General features: G+C 41.9%; 1 long non-coding RNA gene across 3 annotated transcripts; it reads right to left on the bottom strand.

The window, feature by feature from the left end:
- Positions 1 to 20662: 20662 nt before the first annotated feature.
- LOC119305343 lies at positions 20663 to 22746 on the bottom strand. 3 transcript variants are annotated; one of them, XR_005148630.1, is made up of 7 exons: positions 22657 to 22746; positions 22244 to 22577; positions 21932 to 22148; positions 21703 to 21801; positions 21360 to 21618; positions 21187 to 21262; positions 20663 to 21047 (listed from the first exon to the last, which is right to left on the bottom strand). It is a non-coding gene; the product is annotated as an uncharacterized LOC119305343 (long non-coding RNA). The 3 variants fall into 3 exon arrangements; XR_005148628.1 differs by having other exon boundaries at positions 21360 to 21585; XR_005148629.1 differs by having other exon boundaries at positions 20663 to 21008; positions 21360 to 21585.
- Between the last annotated feature and the right edge of the window lie 2453 nt (positions 22747 to 25199).

The raw sequence follows: 25199 nt of genomic DNA, 5'->3' as shown, positions 1-25199 counted from the left end.
GAGTCCGTATGAAAAACTTGTATGCGTTTTGAGTCAGGTATGTCTGTGCAGTCCGAATCTGAATCCAGAACGTGAGAGACTTGGACTCTATCTTCTCTTGGGCCAAAAGTGACGTGAGAGAACTTTTTGGACAGCAAATAAACATCTCTTTCTTCCTTATCTTCATATGTGGATTGTACAAATGTCCCATACACCTGCAATTAGACAAAACACAAAAGTGTGTGAAGTATTTTTGTTCTGGATAACATAAATAGATTATTGAATAGTTTGCACTAGAAATCACCTGACAAATATGCATATATGCAATATTTTTGGTCATATCCAAGGTAGTCATGTCCTCATCATCCTCCCCTTCTTGAAAATAAAGCCGTCCTCGGCGTTGCTTAATCTGAAATGTGGCTAACAAAAGAGACAAGGTGTACATGTTGTATATGTATATGTCATCCATTTTTATTTCCCTTGATTTTTGCATATATGACACATGAATAGATGAGTAACTTGCATAGTTCATAAAATCTAAAGCCAAAAAATTAGCACAAGTAGAAGGCATGAAAATATTGCAACTCAGTTTGCACATATAAGTGAAGCTCTTATTCATTTCAAAAGATTGACAATGTTCATCATTAAACCATCCCAACATTGGTGAATAAACCTTACTTGCATCAAATTTACATGCTACAACATGCTTAAATAAGCAAACATGCAATAAGTCATTCAACACAGAATCATCACCAAGATTAGAGGTCATATCAAAATGATTAAACATTGGTTCTTTTGCATCAATAGTTAATTCAATGGGTGCACTCAAAATTGTTGGTATTTCAGTTGTTTGATCACATGGCAAAGTCAAATTATCAACGTAGTCCTCTAAAATAGGTGGTGTGATCAAAGTAGTGGGTAGCTCATCAGATGGTGCATTCAAATTGACAAGGAATTCATCATTCTCATGTAGAGATGGAAGATCAGTACCTTTGTCATTACCTCTTATGATCAACTCAGATGATGTAGCCACTCTCGGAGGCGATGTGTCACATGGTGGAGGTGATGTAGTCCTGACAACAAAGGATGTGGTTGTCATAGTATGCCTAGTAGTTGAAGGAACAATCATATCAACTCTTGGAATGTGCACCGCGCGCTTGTTCTCCTCGTGGCCAACACGTCGTTTTATTTCCTGTTCAGCTTTGCAAGCAAGATGAAACAAATGGTCCATAGGATAACACTCTTCATGAATTAGTATCTCTTGAATATCACGGTTTAATCCTCCCCAAAATCTATCCATAAAATCATCTTCACTTTCTTCTAAAGAGGAATGCAACAAGGTAGTTTGTAAATCATCATAATATTTTGTTATAGTTTCACTACCTTGTTTTAAGTGTTGCAACTTCTTAATCATGTCACGAGTATAATAAGCAGGGACGAAAGTATGTCGCATGGCAAGTTTCAAATCATCCCAAGTAGTAGGTATATAATCAGGGTGTAACCGACAATATTCACTCCACCAAACCAAAGCATAACCAGTGAAAGAACCAACCGCAACCTTAACCTTTTTATGTTCATTGAAATTATGGGAAGCAAATATATTTTTTATGTCGAACTCCCATTCAATATATAAAGCAGGTTTAAAACGGCCATTAAATGTTGGTATAGATACATTAACCTGATCATGTGCATTTGGATGTTTGTGCACCTCTCGTGACGGTTGTGGTATTTGCAAAGGTGGTGGCACGTCTCCCGCGATCGACAAAGCCCATGAATTGACTCTGGATCCTGTCATGATTAGTAGAACAAGAAACAAAACCCAAAAATAATGCTCCTATAACTACTAGGATGTGGTGGTAAAACGCTCACAGTAAAGCAAATATCAATGTCTTACAAGTTCTTACCATGCAGCAGGCGGTGATCGGCAACCAGCGGTGTCAAGTAACTCCGAATATTGAGTAAAGCGATTGCCAGGGGAGCGTACGTATACACGGTGTAGAAATATGTGGAGCTGGGTTGGCTATATATGGTAGCAAAAGATTAGCAATAATCAATTCAAAGATGCAATGTTGAATAAACGCTCAACGACAGTACTGTGCTGGTCCTAGGCTAGACCGGACTAGAGACGCGAGCCTAGAACACTAATGAGGTCACGTCGTAGCACAACCAGCATCAATGAAGGATACAAAGTAGCTCTGGACAGCAAGATATAAGTGAAGATCACAACGGCAGTAAAGATAATGATGTGAAACAATAGCCAAGCTGTTTTACTGAATAGTGCACAAAACAGATTCCAATCCGAATTCAGGTACGAGATTGATTCTAGATAGATCCAATTTTTTTCTTCTCTCTTTTTTTTCTCACGCTTTTTTTTTCTTTTTCTTCTCCCTCTTTTTCTTTTTTTTCTTTCCTTTTTTTCTCTTTTTTTTTCTCTATCTTTTTTTTCTCCCTCTTTCCAAGACAAACTAGATAAGATGCAGATTGGATCAGGCGAAGATGTGAATGACCTCAACTATGATTATGACAATGAACAGTGCATAGCACGTGGTGGAAATTAATAGATGGGATGGTGGACAGCGGAACGGATAATGATGCAGCGGCGGCGTGACTAATGTGAACAGAACTCGAAACTCTAAAGGAACTAGACACTAAGACCAGCAACTGACACGACGATGCAACCGATAATTCAACTATGCAAGCAATGAATAGAAAATTGCAAAGGCTCAGACTGGCTTGGATAAAGGATGAACAGATCTAACTCTTTTTTGTGGCTTTTTCTTGGACAATAGGTAAGAAAATAAATCTAATCTAGGAAAACTGGAAATTCTCACCGAGCAACCTGAAAACTGATACCACTTGATAGAGGCGGGGTGTCCCGATCTTTCGATGAGATGATAACTATCGATTTGGTGGAGACGACTTTGACGATCCGACTACAAACGTGCACGACGTTGCGCCTTAGCAATCGCTAAACCAACTCCGAGAGGTTACTGACGATGCTGGAAGCACGGTCAGCCTGACCACGAAGGTCTATTCCTGCAAGCAATCGAAGAACGAGCAAGAATATGATAAAGCAATCTGAATATTGCGAATATATATGAAGTATTTATAATGGTGGGGATCCGTAAGCGGTCTTGGTCTGGTCGTTGGACACAAACGAAGTACACGAAGTTGCAATGGCTAACTTTTAACTAAACAAATCCCAAGCAAAAGCTACTAGATGGATCTACTTATATAGGAGCAAGGGGTGGCGGCCAAGGAGGTGGGAGGACGTCCCAAGGCAGCCTAAAACTAAATCTAGGTCGTACAAGGCCAATGGGCCCAAGTGGAGGTGATGTAACACCTTTGGACTTGTAGTTTGACTCGGATTCTGCTGCAGCATCAGATTGTTTCGTCCACAACTCAACGCTCCGGACGAATTTGAAGGTGATTCCAATTGGGTTGGAAAGTGCACGAAATCTAGTTTCCAACAAAAAAAGAATCACCCAATTCGGAGTCCGTATGAAAAACTTGTGTGCGTTTTGAGTCAGGTATGTCTGTGCAGTCCGAATCTGAATCCAGAACGTGAGAGACTTGGACTCTATCTTCTCTTGGGCCAAAAGTGACGTGAGAGAACTTTTTGGACAGCAAATAAACATCTCTTTCTTCCTTATCTTCATATGTGGATTGAACAAATGTCCCATACACCTGCAATTAGACAAAACACAAAAGTGTGTGAAGTATTTTTGTTCTGGATAACATAAATAGATTATTGAATAGTTTGCACTAGAAATCACCTGACAAATATGCATATATGCAATATTTTTGGTCATATCCAAGGTAGTCATGTCCTCATCAGTCATGGCATTTAAATTCCAAAAAATTAAAAAATCATCAGATGATGTAAATATCTAGTGTTGAAAAAAGAAAATGTAAACTCTGACAAGACAACCGGGCCCATCACGATTGGCACTCTATGCGGGTTATTAATCAGACATGGTTCTGTATTGGAAACCGTCAGCTATTAAGTTCACACACGGATTTTGCTGCGGGAATCATGTGTAATTCAAACTACAATACTCGTAAATTTCGGCGACCGACGTGTGTACTATTCCCGTCGATATAGATTCCGACTGCCAATAAATACTACCTTGCTCACGTCGTCCCGCCTGCATTCTCATCTACATCCTTCCCTTGCTCACCCTCTCTCTCTCTCTCTATCTCTATCTCTCTCTCTCTCTCTCTGTCTATCTCAAATCTCGGCCATGGCGCCGCCAATCTGCCCGCGCGCCGACGAGGAGTGTCGTCCCCGAGGACGCTCTGTAGCGACCAGACCTCAAACAATCTGATCTCTGTGCATCAGTGTCATTCCTGGATCGATAATGCTGACACACACAGTACTTGAGGATTTATAACAGAGCGGCAATCGCACACTTATTACATCGAATGTCTCAAAAGAGAACTTATTACAATAATATGGCTTAAGGCCATCTAAAAATGATAACAACGGAAGGCTTGGAAGATAAAGTGAGTCCATCAACTCCAACGGCATAGCTGAGTGAAAGACAACGACCTATGGCACCTTACTCGTCGTCTGAAGAGTCTACAACATGAAATGTTACAGCCTGAAACGGGTCAGCACATGGAATATGCTGGCAATGTAACACATAGAGTAATGAACAGAAAGAATGCTATCACTACATCATATATGGCTGGTGGAAAGCTCTATGGTTACAGTTTTGCATAAAGCCAATTTTTCCCTACAACATAGGAATAAATTTTGTTTAACTATCATGGTGGTTGTTAAACATTGAGAAGGTTCCTCCAACTCAATCCCAATTAAGCATCATCATTAAACCTAATCAAATTAAATTTAGAGTGATGAGATCAACATGATAATCCAAGAACCAGATACTCAAGATGTCCATAACCGGGGACACGGCTAACCATGATTAGTTTGTACACTCTATAGAGGTTTGCGCACTTCTCTCCACAAGACTCGAACACATCCATGGCCGGAGATTTGAGACACAGTGTTTCTGAAGCATTAACTCTCTACTCTGGATAGGCAGTACCACCTACAACCCACTAGATCTGCTAGTCTACCTCTTCAAGAGCTTCACGCAACTTACTCAACTATGCTAGAGCCCATAATGGCTTGTGGCTGCACACGAAAGTTTCTAGCATGAATAATCTTATGATCCCTTTGAGTCTGGGTGGCGGACCGTAGGATGATCACACGGGTACTCTGGGATATCCTAGGACAACACTGGATTCTCCAGGTGCCCAAACAACCACTGGGTACTCCAGGGTGCCTCAAGCAATCCACCCAGATGTGTATTTAAGTAGCCACCTTAAGTTAACCATTAATTAACAATACTCACATCTGTCATGGATACACTCACCCAAACCACGTCTACGAGCATAGCATAGCAGTATAAGCATAACGTAGAAGTAACTCCCAAAGGTTTGATAATAAACATGCAATAGGTACAACCTCAATCTACTTCCCAAAACCCACATGTTAAATTGATCCTAACCATGCAATGTTTGAGGGTTGATCTAATGCAATAAAAATTGGGTAGTAAAAAGGAATGATCAAAGTGTTACTTGCCTTGCTGATGATCCGCAAAACCTAGAGACTCGTAGTAGCACGCTTCGCACTCCGGGTACTCTATCGAAAACAAACAAAGCATACAATAAGCACTCAACTAGAAGCATGGGTAAACTCAAATAAAAGTGATCTACCAGAAAGTTCAACTGAAGAACTCCGATTTGCAAAAAGAATCAAATCAAACGAAGCAACGAAACTCAAACTACGAAAGAAATAAGATCCGTTTACTAATCTGGACTAAAGTCAAGTTTTACAGTACAAAAATCTTGTTCAAGTTGTTTAAATAGAAAGAGGGCTTTGAGAGGAAGATCTTGGCGCTTGAATCGCCTGATTCCGATAAACGAGCGAAAAGATAAACTAAAATGAAGATCAAGGCGGAAATCGCGATCGAAAATAATCGCGGAAAAACCCTGGAAAAAGAAAAACTGACGAACAGGCTAACGAACGAACGTTCGCTGTCTGCGGCTAACGGGTGAACACCGTTCGTTAAAACGAACGTATGGACAAACGTCCATTATTTAACTAAACCGAGAAAACCGAACCGATCTAATAAATTAAACTGGGAAAAACTAAAAAAACGGATCTAGATTTAGATCTAGGGTTTTCCTAAAACCGAAAAAAACCGCGGCAACTCCGGCGACGGCGGCGGCGGTCGGCGGCGACAGCTGGCGGCGGCGGCTAGCGGCGGCGGCGGCGGCTAGGGTTTGGGGCAGCGGCGCGGGCTGGCGGTAGGGTGGGCTGGCAGCGGGGTGGGCTGCAGGACAGGGGGGCTGTGGCTTATAAGGCCCGGGGCAGCGGGGGAGTCTAGGTCGTCCACGGCCCGTAGGTCGGTTTGACTTTTTTTTTGAATAATTCCGACGCGCAGAAAAACGAATAAAAGAAATACTAAACGGACTCCAAAAATCCTGAAATAATTTTTCCCCGTCCTCTAAAAATATAGGGTCAAGGTGAACATTTATTTGGGCCTCTAATGCTATTTTGGAAAAACACATTTTTTTCCTAATTCAAATAAAATAGCAATAAAACTCCGAATAAAATACTTATTTGATTTTAATATTTAACCTCCAATATTTCTTTATTTTGGGGAAGTCATTTTATCCCCTCTCTTTTATTTTCATATAAGAAATATTCGAAGAGAAAAATAATTAAATCCAAATGATCCTCTTTTCAAAATTTGAGAAAACTCAAATATGAAAATAACGAAATCCCCAACTATCTCCATGGGTCCTTGAGTTGCTTAGAATTTCCAGGATCAACCATGAATGCAACAAAATATGATATGCAATGATGATCTAATGTATAACATTCGAAATTGGAAATTTGGGATGTTACAAACCTACCCCCCTTAAGATCAATCTCGCCCTCGAGATTCGGGTTGGCTAGAAAATAGGTGCAGGTGATCCTTCCGTACGTCTTTCTCTCGTTCTCAGGTGGCTTCGTCCTCGGTATGGTGGCTCCACTGAACTTTGCAGAACTTGATAACCTTGTTGCGTGTGACTCGGCTGGCAAACTCGAGAATCTTCACTGGTTTCTCCTCGTAGGTCAAATCGCTATCCAACTGAATCGCTTCCAGCGGCACTGTATCTCTCAGAGGGATATCAGCCATCTCTGCGTGGCACTTCTTCAACTGGGAAACGTGGAACACATCGTGAACTCCTGACTATCCTTCTAGCAATTCCAACTAGTAAGCAACTTCTCCCATACGCTCCAAAACTTTGTATGGTCCCACAAAATGTGGTTCTAACTTTCACTTAACTCCAAAATGCTTAACTCCTTGAAGTGGGGACACACGAAGATAAACTCTGTCTCCGACTTTGTAAACTGTCTCCATGCGTTTAGAATCCGCATAGCTCTTTTGCCTGGACTGGGCTACCTTGAGTCTATCGCGAATCAGCTTAACCTTCTCTTCAGACTCCTTAATCAAATCTGGTCCAAACAATTGACGGTCTCCAACTTCATCCCATAACAACGGTGTCCCGCACCTCCTTCCGTACAAAGCTTCGAAAGGGGCCATTTTCAAACTGGCTTGATAACTGTTATTGTAGAAGAACTCTGCATATGGCAAATTGTTGTCCCAACTAGATCCATAATCTAGCGCACAAGCTCTCAACATGTCATCCAGAATCTGATTGACTCTCTCGATCTGTCCATCTGTCTGTGGATGAAAGGTTGTACTGAACTCTAGTCTGGTACCCAAAGTCTCATGCAACTGATTCCAAAACTTTGAGGTAAACTGGGCTCCTCTATCTGATACAATGGTCCTCGGAACTCCATACAGACATACAATCCTGGTCATGTATATCTTTGCCAACTTAGCACAGGTGTAAGTGGTCTCACTGGGATGAAATGAGCTACCTTGGTCAACCAATCCACTACAACCCATATCGAGTCATAGCCTGAACGAGTCCTGAGCAAACCCGTGATAAAATCCATGCCTAACTTCTCCCACTTCCATTCGGGTATCGGCAATGGTTGTAGCAATCCTGCTGGCTTCTGACTCTGCCTTCACTCTCTGACATACATCACAAACTGCTACATACTCCGCAATATCCTTCTTCATTCTGGTCCACCAGAAATTTTCCTTCAAATCCAGATACATCTTGGTATTTCCTTGGTGAATCGAATACGGCGAATCATGGGCCTCCTGCAGAATCAACTTCCTGATCTCGGGGTCACTAGGCACATATACACGATCCTCAAACCATAAGGTATCATGCTCATCCTCATGAAATCCCTTAGCCTTTCCTTTGCCCATCCTTCCTTTATCTCAGCAATCTCCTTGTCCGTCTTTTGAGCTTCTCTGATCTTACCCGTCAAAGTAGACTGAATTTCCAACGCTGCTACATAGCCTCTCGGAACTATTTCCAGACATAGATCGCGAAGATCCTCTGCTAACTCCTTGGGTAATCCTCCGGTCATGAGGGTATTGACAAGTCTCTTGCGACTCAACGCATCGGCTACTATGTTAGCCTTTCCGGGATGATAGTGCAACCTCATATCATAATCCTTGATGAGCTCCAACCATCTCCTCTGCCTGAGATTCAACTCCTTCTGCGTGAAGATATACTTCAAACTCTTGTGATCGTGTACACCTCACAATGGTTTCCAATGAGAAAATTCCTCCATGTCTTCAACGCATGCACTACGGCTGCTAACTCCAAATCATGTGTAGCATAATTCAGCTCATGGGGTTTAAGTTGTCGTGAGGCATATGAAACAACTCTTCCCTCCTGCATAAGCACTGCTCCAAGTCCTCGATGAGAAGCGTCGCAATACACTTGATAATCCTTGCGTTGATCTGGAAGAATCAACACTGGGGCTATAACCAAACGTTTCTTCAACTCCTGAAAATTGGCCTCACATTCTTCAGTCCATTTGAACTTGGTGTCCTTCTTCAACAACTCCGTCATGGGCTTTGCAATCTTCGAGAAATTCTCAATAAACCTCCTGTTGTATGCTGTGAGTCCCAGAAAACTCCGGGATCTCTCCAACTGACATGGGTGCTTCCAATTTGTCACAGTGACAACTTTGGTGGGGTCTACTGCTATTCCTTCTCCGGATATAACATGTCCGAGGAATCCAACTTCCTTCAACCAAAACTCACACTTACTGAACTTGGCATATAACTGATCTTCTCTGAGCTTCCCAAGTACCAAACGCAAATGCTCTTTATGCTCCTCTTCATTCTTCGAGTAGACTAGAATATCATCGATGAACACTACGATGAACTTATCCAAAAACTCCATAAACACCTTGTTCATCATGTTCATGAAATATGCAGGTGCGTTAGTCAGACCAAATGACATCACGGTATACTCATATAGCACGTACCTTGTGGTAAAAGTTGTCTTAGGTATATCCTGCTCTTGAATCTTCAGCTAGTGGTATGCTGATCGCAGATCGATCTTGGAAAATACTTTAGCTCCTTGCAACTGGTCAAACAAATCATTGATCATCGGCAGTGGGTACTTGTTCTTGATCGTCACTTCATTCAATCCACGATAATCAACAACCATCCTCAATGATCCATCCTTCTACTCCACTAGAACCACTGGTGATCCCCAAGGTGATGAACTTGGGCGAATATAGCCTTTATCCAGTAACTCCTTAATCTGCTTCTTAATTTCTTCCAAATCATTTGTGGGCATCCGATACGGTCTCTTAGATATTGGCCCTGTGCCTGGCAAAAGATCAATCAAAAACTCAAATGTCTCTATCCGGTGGCATGCTTGACAACACCTCTGGAAATACATCAGGGAAATCCTTCACCATTGGTACTTCCTCCTGTACAACTCCTGATAAGGAATTCACTTGAGGCCTCTTCGGCACATGCCGGGATACATACTTAATCCTTCTTCCTTCTAGGGTGGTGAGAAAAATCGTCTTACTGGCGCAGTCAATGTTCCCTCCATACTTTGATAACCAATCCATGCCTAATATTACGTCCAGTCCTTGTGACTCCAGTACTATTAGGTCTAAGGGGAACACGTAGTTACCAATCCTTAATGGTAACCGATCACAATATAGGTTAGCCATATACTCTGCTCCTGGCGAGGTTACTAACATTGGTGACCTAAGGGCTTGGGTTGGCAGGTTAAACTTATCCACAAATCCCCTTGGTATGTATGAATGTGATGCACCAGTATCAAAAAGAACAATTGCAGTAAATGACTTAACCAAAATCTTACCTATTACTGCATCGGATTGCGCTTCAACCTCCTCCACGCTAACGTCGTTCACTTGTCCCCTATTGAAAGGGTTGGGCTTCTTCCCAGAGCTTCCATTGCCATTTCCATTCTTTACTTCAGAACACTCCGTGGCGTAATCTCCATTTTTCCCGCACTTGAAACAAGTAATGTGACTTAGAACTTCTTGGCGGGCATTGCTAGGTTGGAACGGTTCTGGCCATTGCTTCCTCCATTCCCATTCCCATTCTTGGGGCCACTATGGTTATGCGAACTCCCTCCATTGGAATTATGGCCTCCATGGTTATGGTGAATGTGTCCTTCCGAGTTTGGGGTGAAACGGGGTCTCTGCTGAGCTCCTAAATTGTACTTCCCTTGTCCATACTTCCTCTTGCGGTTGTCAATCTGCTGTTACTTCCCTTCAATCATGAGAGCTTTATCTATCAACTCCTGGTAGTTGTTGAAGGTTGCCACCATCAACTGCATGCTCAGCTCATCATTCAGTCCTTCCAGAAACTTCTCCTGCTTAGCGGCATCTGTAGCTACGTCATCTGGGGCATAACGTGCTAACTTACTAAAATCATCCACATACTGGCCCACTGTGCGACCTCCTTGGGGCAAGTTGCGAAACTCGCGCTTCTTCATGGCCATTGCTCCTGCTGAAACATGAGTAGTGCGAAAAGCCTGCTGGTACTGGTCCCATGTAACAGTGTCGATGGGGTAAGTGGCTGTGAAATTCTCCCACCATGATGCTGCGGGTACATCAAGCTGATGTGCGGCAAAATGCACTCTCTCTGCATCTGGGCATCCTACAGTGGTCAACTCCCTTCCAATCTTGCAGAGCCAATCATCTGCAACAATCGGCTCGGTGCTACTGGAGAACACCAGTGGGTTTAGCCTTAGGAAACGGGCTAAGTGATCAACAGGTGGTGGTGGTGGTGGGTTGTTGTTGTTGTTGTTGTTCCCCTGGTTTTGATTCTGGACTAGTAGCTGCATCAGGGTATTTTGCTACTGGATCAACTGAGTGAGCTCCGGCAAGAAAGTAAATCCATTGTCACGTTTCGGAGGCATCTGAGGGTTTAGAAAAGATGAGAAAACGGAATAGAATGAGGTCTAGAGGGAAAACACTACCCATATGCACATGAGACAAACACAAACATATCACTTCAATCAATTCAAACAAGGGCATACAAGCGGTCTAACTATCATTACAAAAGTGCTTGGACTATACTATATACATGGGGGAATACTACTACTGATATGGTGGTCGACTAGAAGTTTTTAATCCATAGAAGACTCCATGATATCTGCTCCAGCTTCATCAACATAGTCATCATCACTATCGTCAGGGTCTGAGTCGGTGTCGTCGATGATGATGTAGTTCTCCGGACAAGTGGAATCATCGTCTTCTCCTCCTGGCGTGGGGTCTCCCATGAATACTCCTAGCTTCCTCGTCAGATCGGCATTCTTATCCATTGCGTGTAGACTTGAGTTCTTCCTCCAGCTCTGCGATCCTGATCATTGCCTTCTTCAGATCTGTCATGCCTGCGCACATCTGGTTCTCCTGGCGACGAATGTGTGGGTTTAACTCCTGGATGAAAGTTGCAATGGATCTATCCCTCCTGGTGCTGATCATCTCCCATTGCTCATCTCGGCGCCCACAAATCTGATAGATAGTATCCTTGAGATCCCTGTGGTAAACTTCTCCAATGTGTCCCATGGTGATGTGGGCTGCCATGCTCTTTCCTAGACTCCAGGTTGGTGCATCAAAGGAAAACTCTATGGGCTCAATGACTGGCATGAATGTCCTTCCTGGAACTTGAACTTGAATCATCCAATGCTCCTCTTCTGGTAAAGTGGCGATGTAGGTCCCGGTGAAGCTTGGTATTCCGATATTCAGGTACCTAGTAACTTCCTTCAAGTGTCGTCCAAAAGGTGTATCTTCATCCGGCTGTGCGAACTTGTTCCTTGAATCTGCCATCTATAGAGTAGAGAAGGAGAGGAGTCAGAAATGAGAAGAGAGTAGTGATCTAGGGTTTTAGCTTAGTGGTCGTGTCCTACAGTCAGCATGTGCTCTGATACAATCTTGTAGCGACCAGAGCTCAAACAGTCTGATCTCTGTGCATCAGTGTCATCCCTGGATCGGTAATGCTGACACGCACAGTACTTGAGGATTTATAACAGAGTGGCAATCACACACTTATTACATCGAATGTCTCAAAAGAGAACTTGTTACAATAATAGGGCTTAAGGCCATCTAAAAATGATAACAACGGAAGGCTTGGAAGATAAAGCGAGTCCATCAACTCCAACGGCATAGCTGAGTGAAAGGCAACGATCTATGGCACCTTACTCGTCGTCTGAAGAGTCTGCAACATGAAATGTTGCAGCCCGAAACGGGTCAGCACATGGAATATGCTGGCAATGGAACACATAGAGTAATGAACAGAAAGAACGCTATCACTACATGCATATATGGCTGGTGGAAAGCTCTATGATTACAGTTTTGCATAAAGCCATTTTTTCTCTACAACAAAGGAATAAATTTTTTTTAACTATCATGGTAGTTGTTAAACATTGAGAAGGTTCCTCCAACTCAATCCCAATTAAGCACCATCATTAAACCCAATCAAATTAAATTTAGAGTGATGAGATCAACATGATAATCCAAGAACCAGATACTCAAGATGTCCATTACCAGGGACACGGCTAACCATGATTAGTTTGTACACTCTGTAGAGGTTTGCGCACTTTTCCCCACAAGACTCGAACACATCCATGGTCGGATATTCGAGACACTATCTTTTTGAAGCATTAACTCTCTACTCTGGATAGACACTACCACCTACAACCCACTACATCTGCTAGTCTACCTCTTCAAGAGCTTCACGCAACTTACTCAACTATGCCTGAGCCCATAATGGCTTGTGGCTGCACACAGAAGTTTCTAGCATGAATAATCTGATGATCCCTTTGAGCCTGGGTGACGGACCGTAGGATCATCACACGGGTACTTCGGGATATCCTAGGACAACACTGGATTCTCCAGGTGCCCTGACAACCACTGGGTACTCCAGGGTGCCTCAAGCAATCCACCCAGATGTGTATTTAAGTAGCAACCTTAAGTTAACCATTAATTAACAATACTCACATCTGTCATAGATACACTCACCCAAACCACATCTACGAGCATAGCATAGCAGTATAAGCATAACGTAGAAGTAACTCTCAATGGTTTGATAATAAACAGGCAATAGGTACTACCTCAATCTACTTCCCAAAACCCACATGTTAAAAAGATCCTAACCATGCAATGTTTGAGGGTTGATCTAATGCAATAAAAATTGGGTAGTAAAGAGGTATGATCAAAGTGTTACTTGCCTTGCTGATGATCAGCAAAACCTAGAGACTCGTAGTAGCACGCTTCGCACTCCGGGTACTCTATCACAAACAAACAAAGCATACAATAAGCACTCAACTAGAAGCATGGTTAAACTCAAATAAAAGAGATCTAACCAGAAATTTCAACTGAAGAACTCCGATTTGCAAAAAGAATCAAATCAAACGAAGCAACGAAACTCAAACTGCGAAAGAAACAACATCCATTTACTAATCTGGACTAAAGTCAAATTTTACAGTACCAAAATCTTGTTCAAGTTGTTTAAATAGAAAGAGGGCTTCGAGACAAAGATCTAGGCGCTTGAATCGCCTGATTCTGATAAACGAGCGAAAAGATAAACTAAAACGAAGATGAGGGCAGAAATCGCGATCAAAAATAATCGCGGAAAAACCCTGGAAAAAGAAAAACTAACGAACAGGCTAACGAACAAACGTCCGCTGTCTGCGGCTAATGGGTGAACACCATTCATTAAAACAAACGTACGGACGAACGTCCGTTATTTAACTAAACCGATAAAACCGAACCGATCTAATAAATTAAACCTAGGAAAAAAACATGATCTAGATCTAGATCTAGGGTTTACCTAAAACCAAAAAAAAAACTGCGGCAACTCCAGCGATGGTGGCGGTGGTCGGGGGCGAGACAGCGCGGCGGCTAGCGGCGGCTAGAAGTTTTACTATTGGTTGTATGCAAAGTTTGTACAAATTAGGAATGTCAGAAAAGAATAAAATATTTGTCTATTGCTAAAAGACATGACATACAAAAATATTAATTTGTTAGACTTAGAGACAAAAGGAGGCATATCCCTTGGACTGTTTCGTGAATCGATTGGTTTGGATGTGCATTATGTTTTTCCAACAATCAATGGACATTACTTATAAGAATAATTTGTAAGAAAAGGCAGAATGCACATGATGCCACTCATAATAGTAATGCAATATATCTATTATCGATTGATGCTTATATTACGTAGTTATAAGTATATTTTAATGAATTCAGGTTGGCCAGTGCATGATGTATTAATAATGTCTTATATGATCCTGAAAATTTCCAAAAAGGGAATACCTTGAAATCTGAAATTTATTAAAATTAGGATTGATCAAGAACATACATAGGCGAGTATTCAATTTTATCGTTTGGTAATAAGCAGGTCCTTTATTGTATAGTTCATGTAGTTAACTTATCTGGGATGACTTCTTTAGAATTTTTTTGTTCTTTCTTACTCGAGGAATTTGTTGATATTGTCTTTTAAGTTTAACATTGGATTTTTATTAAAGATTTAGTGTGTGAAATTTTATTTTATCTGTATACGACATGTGTATATATGAGATTTTTCTGTTTCGCGCATGATACGTGGAAGAAATCATTAATCGTATTTCTGTTTGATTTTTCTTTGGAATTTGTTTCCTCATTCTTATAGGGCCGAGGTGAACATAAAAGATATAGACATATTGACCGTGCTCTCCATGGGCTAGCGCATTTTAATATTTATTGAGTGGAAAAGTTTATATGTATAATAAGTGTCGTAAGGAAAAAGTTTTTGTTATTTATAGTTAACTAAGCACGTAAATAGTGATGTTTATTTTCTTGCATATTTAACAACACAGCTGTTTAGAAATAATGAAATCCTCAAAATTAGAGCTTTGTAACTCCAAAGTTGAAAAGATAGTGTGTAGTGCGAGTGCAATTTTTTGATGTTTAACCAAACATTATTTCAAAAAAGAAATTCTCTTTTCATGTTTTTCTTCTTAGTCGTTCACTCTACATCGGGTATATCAGTATATATGTGCAACGTGAATATGCACATGGTTGTGCTATCCATACTCTTGGGGCGTACATGTGGAATGTAGTTGAAAGGTAAAGAAATATAATACTCGAGTAGCATACTGTAGCCTGCTATACTGTGACCCATGTGTCCGGTAAATAAAGAAAGGCGAAGATTTCTGAAAATTCGTTTCTGAGCTCGGGCTCAGATGATCCTGAAATCTACACCAATAAGTCACATGTGAATGCGTGCCATTCAGTGTATTCTGCGGACGTAATTCTCTTTTATCACTGACCCGTTGGAGGGTAATCATTGCAACGGCGTGTGATGAAGGAGAGGCAGAACAGGTGTAGTACAATGGCTCGACGTGTTATCTGAGCCCTCCTGAGCCATTTGACTGGACAACCTCCAAACGGTGACTTTAGGAGGGTCAGGCTTTAAATGCACCCAACAATCATCTCGTCCTCCACATCCAGCCGCACCCAATCAAAAAACCCTCATTTCCTCTCGGCCGCCATGTCTGATGCGTCTTCTCCATCTCTCCCTGTGCCGCCAGACTATCTTCTTCCTCTCCTCCCATGTCCTCTTTGCAGGGCGGAGATTTATACCAATGGAAAATTGATAAGAACGTGACTAACTTGGATAAGACCAAAAATATTGCATACATGCATATTTGTCAGGTGATTTCTAGTGCAAACTATTCAATAATCTATTTATGTTATCCAGAACAAAAATACTTCACACACTTTTGTGTTTTGTCTAATTGCAGGTGTATGAGACATTTGTACAATCCACATATGTAGATAAGGGAAAAGGAGAAGTTTATGTTCTGTTCAAAAAGTCCTCTCACATCACTTTTGAGCCAAGAGAAGATAGAGTCCAAGTCTCTCACGTTCTGGATTCAGATTCAGACTGCACAAACATACCTGACTCAAAACGCCAACAACTTTTTCATACGGACTCCGAATTGGGTTATTCCTTTTTTGCTGGAAACTAGATTTCGTGCACTTTCCAACCCAATTGGATTCACCTTCAAATTCGTCCAGAGTGTTGAGTTATGGATGAAACAATCTGATGCTGCAGCAGAATCCGAGTCAAACTACAAGTCCAAAGGTGTTACATCACCTCCACTTGGGCCCATTGACCTTGTACAACCTAGGGTTAGTTTTAGGCTGCCTTGGGACGTCCTCCAACCTCCTTGGCCGCCACCCCTTGCTTCTATATAAGTAGATCCATCTAGTAGCTTTTCCCTTGGGATTTGTTTAGTTAAAAGTTAGCCATTGCAACTTCGTGTACTTCGTTTGTGTCTAACGACCAGACCAAGACCGCTTACGGATCCCCACCTTTATCATTACTTTATATATATTCGCAATATTCAGATTGCTTTATCATATTCTTGCTTGTTCTTCGATTGCTTGCAGGAATAGACCTTTGTGGTCAGGTTGATCGTGCTCCGGCGTGGTCAATAACCTCTCGGAGTTGGTTTAGCGATTGCCAAGGCGCAACGTCGTGCACGTTTGTAGTCGGATCGTCAAAGTTGTCTCCACCAAATCGATAGTTATCATCTCATCGAAAGATCGGGACACCCCCTCATCTATCAAGTGGTATGAGTTTTTAGGTTGCTCGGTGAAAATTTCCAGTTTTCCCTAGATTAGATTTATTTTATTACCTATTGTCCAAGAAAAAGCCACAAAAAAGTTAGATCTATTCATCCTTTGTCCAAGCCAGTCTGAGCCTTTGCAATTTTCTTTTCATTATTTGCATTATTGAATTATCGGTTGCATCATCGTGTCGAGTTGCTGGTCTTAGTGTCTAGTTCGTTTAGAGTTTCGAGTTCTGCTCACATTAGTCACGCCGCCGCTGCATCGTTATCCCTTTCGATGTCCACCACCCATCCATCAATTTCCACCACGTGCTACCCATCGTTCATTGCCATAATCATAGTTGAGATCGTTCACATCTTCACTTGATCCAATCTGCATCTTATCTAGTTTGTTTTGGAAAGAGTGAGAGAAAAAAATGACGGAGAAAAAAAAGAGAAAAAAAGTAAAAAAAAAAGTCAGAGAAAAAAAGAGAAAGAAAAAGAAAAAAAAGTGTGAGAAAAAAAAAAGTGTGGAGACCCCTGGGCAGTTTTTAGGCCAAAATTTCGGCGACCGAAAATATTTTCTTCCTATCCTATTTTTAGGTCCCAGGGAGTGTTTTGAGACACTCGCCATTATAGTGATTTTTTGCAAAAAAAAAGGAGCGCAAAAAAAGAGCGAAAAAATATTTCAGAGTGTGCTTTTCCCTTGTTTACGTGCAGCGCCGTGATTTTGTTAGTGTTCTAGGCTCGCGTCTCTAGCACGGTCTAGCCTAGGACCAGCACAGTATCGTCGTTGGGCGTTTATTCAACTTTGCATCTTTGAATTGATTATTGCTAATTTTTTGCTACCATATATAGCCAACCCAGCTCCACATATTTCTATACCGTGTATACGTACGTACCCCTGGCAATCGCTTTGCACAATCTTCAGAGTTATTTGACACCGCTGGTTGCCTGTCACCACCTGCTGCATGGTAAGAACTTGTAAGATATTGATATTTGCTATACTGTGAGCATTTTACCACCACATTCTAGTAGTTCATAGGAACATTATTCTCGGATTTTGTTTCTTGTTTTCTACTAACTATGGCAGGTTCCAGAGTTGTTAGTTCTTGAGCTTCATCGATCGTGGGAGATTTGCCATCATCTAAGAAAATACAACAACCGTCACAAGAGGAGCCACAACATCAGAATGCACATGAGGTTAATGTTTCCATGCCACCATTTACTGGTCGTTTTAGGCCTGATTTATATATTGAATGGGAGTATGAAATAAATGCTATATTTGCTTCCCACACTTTTGATGAGCATGGAAAATTTCAAGTTGCGGTTAGTACTTTTGGTACCATCGCTTTAGTTTGGTGGAGTGAATACTGTCGGTTTCACCATGATTATATACCTACTACTTGGGATGGTTTAAAACATGTCATGAGAGATAGATTCGTCGATGTTTATTATACTCGTGGCATGATTAAAAAACTAGAACATTTAAAACAAGGTAGTGACACTGTAACAAAATATTATGATGAATTACGAACTACCTTGTTGTACTCATTTTTCGAAGAAAGTGAAGAAGATTTTATGGATAGATTTTGGGGTGGATTAAACCATGATATCCAGGAGATACTAATTCATGAAGAGTGTTATCCTATGGACCATTTGTTTCGTCTTGCTTGTAAAGCTGAACAGGAAATAAAACGACGTGTTGCCCACAAGGAGAACAAGCGCACAGTGCATATTCCAAGTGTTGATACAGATGTTTCTTCAATTACTAGACGTACTATGATAACCACATCCGTTGTTGCGAGGACTACGTCATCTCCACCGTGTGACACATCACCATCGAGGGTGCCCGCATCATCTGAGTTGATCATAAGAGGTAATGACAAAGGTACGCATTTTCCACTTTCACATGAGAATGATGCATGCCTAGTTAACTTGAATACATCATGTGTTGAGTTACCCGTTGATTTGAGCATGCCACCTAATTTAGAGAATCATGTTACTATCATGAATGCATCATGTTATCAAACAACTAAAATACCAACAATTTTGAGTGCGCCCGTTGAATTAACTGTTGATATCAAAGAACCATGTGAATCAGGAAATAATTCAGATTTGGATCAAATACATTTTAAAATAATTGTGCCAATGTTTAATCATTTTGATATGACCTCTAATCTTGGTGATCATTCTGTGTCAAATGACTTATTGTATGTTTTTTTATTTAAGCATGTTGTAGCATATAAATCCGATGCACGTAAGGTTTATTCACCAATGTTGGGATGGTTTAATGATGAATATTGTCAATCTTTTGATATGAATAAGAGCTTCACTTATATGTGCAAACTGAGTTGCAGTATTTTCATGCATTCTACTTATGATAATATTTTGACTTTATATTTTATAATCTATGAAGGTTCCTCATATATACATGTGTCATATGTGCAAAAATCAAGGGAAGCAAAAATGGATGACATATACATATACAACATGTACACCTTGTCTGTTTTGTTAGCCACATTTCACATTAAGCAAGGCCGAGGACGGCATTTTTTTCAAGAAGGGGAGGATGATGAGAACATGACTACCTTGGATAAGACCAAAAATATTGCATATACAACATGTACACCTTGTCTGTTTTGTTAGCCACATTTCACATTAAGCAACGCCGAGGACGACATTTTTTTCAAGAAGGGGAGGATGATGAGAACATGACTACCTTGAATAAGACCAAAAATATTGCATACATGCATATTTGTCAGGTATTTTTAGTGCAAACTATTCAATAATCTATTTATGTTACTTCACAGACTTTTGTGTTTTGTCTAATTGCAGGTGTATGGAACATTTGTACAATCCACATATGAAGATAAGGGAAAATGAGAAGTTTAGGTTCTGTTCAAAAAGTCCTCTCACGTTACTTCTGGGCCAAGAGAATATAGAGTCCAAGTCTCTCACGTTCTGGATTCAGATTCGGACTGCACAAACATACCTGACTCAAAACGCCAACAACCTCTTCATACGGACTCCGAATTGGGTGATTCTTTTTTTTTGGACACTAGATTTCATGCACTTTCCAACCCAATTGGATTTACCTTCAAATTTGTCCGGAGCGTTGAGTTATGAACAAAACAATCTGATGCTGCAGCAGAATCCGAGTCAAACTACAGGTCTAAAGGTGTTACATCACCTCCAGTTGGGCCCATTGACCTTGTACGACCTAGAGTTAGTTTTAGGCTGCCTTGGGACGTCGTCCCACCTCCTTGGCCGCCACCCCTTGCTCCTATATAAGTAGATCCATCTAGTAGCTTTTCCCTTGGGATTTGTTTAGTTAAAAGTTAGCCATTGCAAATTCGTGTAGTTCGTTTGTGTCCAAGGACCAAACCAAGACCGCTACGGATCCCCAGCTTTATCAGTACTTCATATATATTCGCAATATTTAGACTGCTTTATCACATTCTTGCTTGTTCTTCGATTGCTTGCAGGAATAGACCTTCGTGGTCAGGTTGATCGTGCTCCGACGTGGTCAATAACCTCTCGGAGTTGGTTTAGCGATTGCTAAGGCGCAACGTCGTGCGCGTTTGTAGTCGGATCATCAAAGTCGTCTCCACCAAATCGATAGTTATCATCTCATCAAAAGATCAGGACACCCCCGCCTCTATCAAAAATGGGTCGGGCATCACTTCTACAAATGCGTCCACTATGATGCAAGTAAATCTGTCCCACGAAATGCGTCCATTTAGCAAACAGTAAATCCTTACAGGATGTCAGGCTTCATAGCACATAATATGATGTACATAATTAGGCATGGGATGATGTTTCAGAAAAGGGAAAATGAAATCTTGCACGGTTAGCTGGCCCTAACCCGACTGGTTCGAGCCAACCCAGGAATCAGATGGAGTTAGAACCACCCACAGAGCGTCATGCGCCAATTTTGAAGAATTTCCTTTTAGTTTCAGGCATTCGTGTAGTGCCTGACTTTTGGTCTTGCCGACATTGTGCTGTTAATGTAAGCATGTTTTCAGTGAGTGGTACTCCCTCTGTAAACAAATATAAGAGCGTAAGATTTCTACTTTAGTGATCTAAACGCTCTTATATTTCTTTACAGAGGGAATACATATGAATGAGTAACATGCGTAAAGTCGTCGTTTAAAAAAGACAGAGGGGGCCAGTAATGACCTTCGTGAGGGGGGTCTTGAGCTTGGTACCATCGTAGTGACGTGCTATGTGAAGGGCACATGCACATGTTTCATCCCTGAAAGTGGAAATGTAGAGCATAAAAAATCAGGAAAAAAAGATTCAGCTCATTAATTGATCCTTGGCTGCAAGAAGTGACATGACGATTTGTAAACCTGCCAAATGTTTCCTGGGCTACAACCGAGTAGTAGGTCTGCCACTGTCCATCTTGTGTAGGCCACCCAACATAATACTCGCTTAAGCGATGAAACATAGCATGGTACAGCTTCCACGCAATGAACTCGTGCCTCTAATTAGCGGGTCTAGTACATGAAGCTTCCTTGACATCATGTCCCACATAAGAATGATCCATGCGTCCTCCAGCGGGACTTGCCGGAAGAACTGTGTACATAACACAAGTACTTGTTAACAAACCTAGGAAAAAAATGGGTTCAGGAAAAAAAATGTAAGCATGATTATTTGTGATGCACGAGTTCATTAAAAATAATGTGGCAGTACCATCTGTGAGGAGGTTATGTCATATGGGATGTCCTTGCGGACAAGTTGGTTCTGTATCGAAATGTTGTTGATATAGTCATGATCTGCCAGCACAATTGTCTGCATAAAATGGATGAGGAAAAATTACTGACATACTGTACAACATTTTAGTATGAAACATAAAGAAGTATTAACTTGGGCAGGGGAACAAAGAGGTGTATCATGCACAAGGTGGTGTCCCAAAAATTACCACAAAAGTCAGGTTCCATGTTGTGCCTCCAATTAAGGTATGGGCATTCACTATTAGCTTCATTGTCAGACTAAGAATATCTCCTTAACTCATGATCAAGGTTGAGTGTGCCAACAAGCTGCTGATTCGTGGCCACCCAGATACATTGATGAGCCTTGGATAGGCATGAATGATGTTGTACCAGATAAGTAGTTTTGGAAAAAGATTGGGAAAATACCTGTTAAGGAATATCAAAATCTTGGTACATAGTACTAGTGAAAACAAAAGCAGGAGTAAAGGAATAATCGTAAATACACAGGCAAAATTTAGAACCTTTGAAGATCATTGTGTGAAATACTGCTTAAGTGTGTGATGATAAGGTCGGTTATTGGAGCATCTGGTGGATGTGGAACTACTCCGATACCCATGGGTTAGTTGTAAACCCATGCTGAAAAATGTATTTCCACCTAGGTAGGTTGCTCTGACATTGGCCAAAAACAGTTACATTTGGATTGGTTGGTAGATCGGCATACACATGACCAATGGACATCACACTGGACTTGAAATGGTTCAGAATAATGGTTGGTGCTGAAGTGGACTTATGTGTTGTCATCGTTATTTGACATCCATTTCTGTGATGATCCACACCGAGCAGCAGGTGATGTCGCTGAAAACAATGGTTGCATATAGGACTTAGTTAATGTTGTTGCTGCTCAAAGAACTTGGGTCAAGTGACGTGAACAAACCTTCACAATCAGACTTGTCTAATCGCTGGCCCCGGATTCTCTGTCCGGTGTGTGTGTGTTGAAACGCAGAGTCTTCCCACTATCGGCAGCTGTGCATTAAGAAATAGGAAATGATAAAATGCATCAGATTGGGGAGAGTAGCTCATTGACAAGGTAGAAATGACAAAACACTTGTAAACCTGAAGATGGGCAGTCCGTAAATCCACATGCACGGCAGCAAACACATCGTTTGCTAATTGAAGTGAGCACCTGGTCTGATAATTTGAACATATCGAGCTGCAAGGCGTTTTTTGCTTGCGACAAAGCACACTTCATTGCGTTGTTGGCTTGCGATAGCTACATAATCGCCCGAGCATAGTGCTGTTTGAGGATCATCGTGAGCTCGTCTGTTACCTGAACGTGTGGGATGACAAATATGCTCAGCAAATTACCAATACAATGAAATGTGTGGGATGACAAATATGCTCGTCTGTTCCCGTATATACATTTTTTAAACTGTGTGCTTCCATCAGCTACTACCCCAGATGAGCTAAAATCTAGCTAAATTTTGTTGCATCGCACAGTGATGTACAACCACTTCATACAGAAAAACTGAAAACCTACGAGCGGCACAAATCTGAATTTTTTACCTTTTCTTCCACCCCAACTCTTGTACTATCGTTGCCCTCACCGCCGAGATGTTGACGACACCAAGAGCCAGCATTCAAGTCGGCAACTGCTGATCCGCTGTTTTCCAGCAACACCAAGGAGAGCAGATCTGAATGCTCATGGATGTCTGCAAACTCCTCTTCAAGCGGAAATCTGATAAAGATTTGGCAGCGGCGGCGGCCATGGCCAGTCAATGTTCATACAGACAAAAAATGCTCAACAGCTTCGTAGATCTGCGGCCACTAACCTGTCAATGCCATCGAGGAGGAACTCCATGCCTGCTTCCTCCATTTTTCGGCCCAGTCATCGCCGGGGCAAATCGTCCGCTGCCGCACGAAATTTCTCAAACGTGGATGCATGACGGCTCAGCTTTTACCCGATCGTCCTGTTCTCCTCATCTGATCCATGGATCGGCTAAACCGCTAACGTTCTGGTCCACGGACCAAACCGAACGATCGACTCCGTCAACCCACGAAACCGTGCAGCCCCACGTATGTCGCACTGTTTGTTCCCGTATTTCACGTCTCGCATCATTTTCTAACCTACCACGACAAGCGTGTCAGACCGATTTTCTCGTATCCAAGTCCAGAACGGAAGGCGAGGATATCGGGCTCATTTGGGCATGGGCACCAAATCTCCTCGTCCAAAGATTTCGTCGTGTACTTTCTTCCTCCTGTTGTTTCCTCCCACATCTCCAAAAAATGGGCACCTTCAGCCATGGCAAAGATTGATCCAAGAATCCACCGGGGTGTGACGCCGAGTAGACGCTAGTTCCAATCCCATGGGTGGCGCCGACTGCTCTCCTCTCTCCACTCGTCGTTCCCCCAAATTGAAACCCTCGATCCAACCATTGTTTTTTAAAGAACCGGTGTATCACTGGCATTCATATATTAAGCAGGGAGAAGGCGGGGAATATCTTCATGATCAGGTGATCATGGTGGTTTACAAGACTTGGGCTTGAGAACCCCGAATGAATCTACTGAGACAAAGTACTCTAGCCTGGGTCTCCCAGTGGTGTCTCTAGGCAATTAGCTACAGCCAGCTTCCAGCCTTCTGCATCCCTTCTGATTGCAACACACATTGCAAACTTGGCTTGATTGATGCCTGAAAGTGCGATTGTTTCTTTCCTTCCAGATGTGCCATGCCACAAGGAAGATCATCGTTTTGAGCCTCTCTTTAAGCCTCGGCCTGGCCTATTGGATGAGGTAGCGCATCCTTTGGGCAGAGGTGGTGGTGTGTCCCGTGGCATTGGCGATCAGTGCAAGCTTTCCACAACCATTCCAGGTTGATATACGCCGCCAAATTTCTTTAGAAACCGGGCATTCCCAGAAGAGGTGAGCTGAGGTCTCTAAGTTTCTTTTGCAGAGAGAGCATAAGTAATCGTTCTCCCATCCTCTGTGTTGAATCCTGTCATTGCACCATAGACGATTATGGAGCAGAAGCCAGAAGAAAATTTTGATGTTTCTAGGGGCCCAAGTCTTCCATATGAGTTGTTTGTCCTCCGTCTTCAGATGGTCGCTGAACTGCATCTTGTATGCTAATTTTGCACTGTAGGTGCCAGTGCACTGGATGTGCCATGATATCTTGTCGTCCACCTGAGGCTGCAGCATCAGATTTGTTGTCTGCAACGCCCTCCATAGGGTGAGGAAGCTGTGGACAAGATCTTCATTGGGGCGCTGCCTGATGTCCAACCACTGTTCATACATGCTGTTCCCAGTCCTTCAATTTCCCAGCGATAAATCTGAGAAAGCAACCACTATGGGATACATCAGGTGTGGTTAAATGATTTGATTCTGTGTACGTATTATCTTGAGATTTGGAAACTTGCTTTGAGGGATGCCTTATTTTCTTTTTGGTTCTGTGCAGATGTGCAGTGAGGTGATGTAGGGGTTGTG

Source organism: Triticum dicoccoides, chromosome 5B, assembly GCF_002162155.2.
Source record: "Triticum dicoccoides isolate Atlit2015 ecotype Zavitan chromosome 5B, WEW_v2.0, whole genome shotgun sequence".
Taxonomy (NCBI): Eukaryota; Viridiplantae; Streptophyta; class Magnoliopsida; order Poales; family Poaceae; genus Triticum; species Triticum dicoccoides.
The sequence above is the reverse complement of the archived record's forward strand: the minus strand, read 5'-3'. Positions and strand labels throughout refer to the sequence as shown.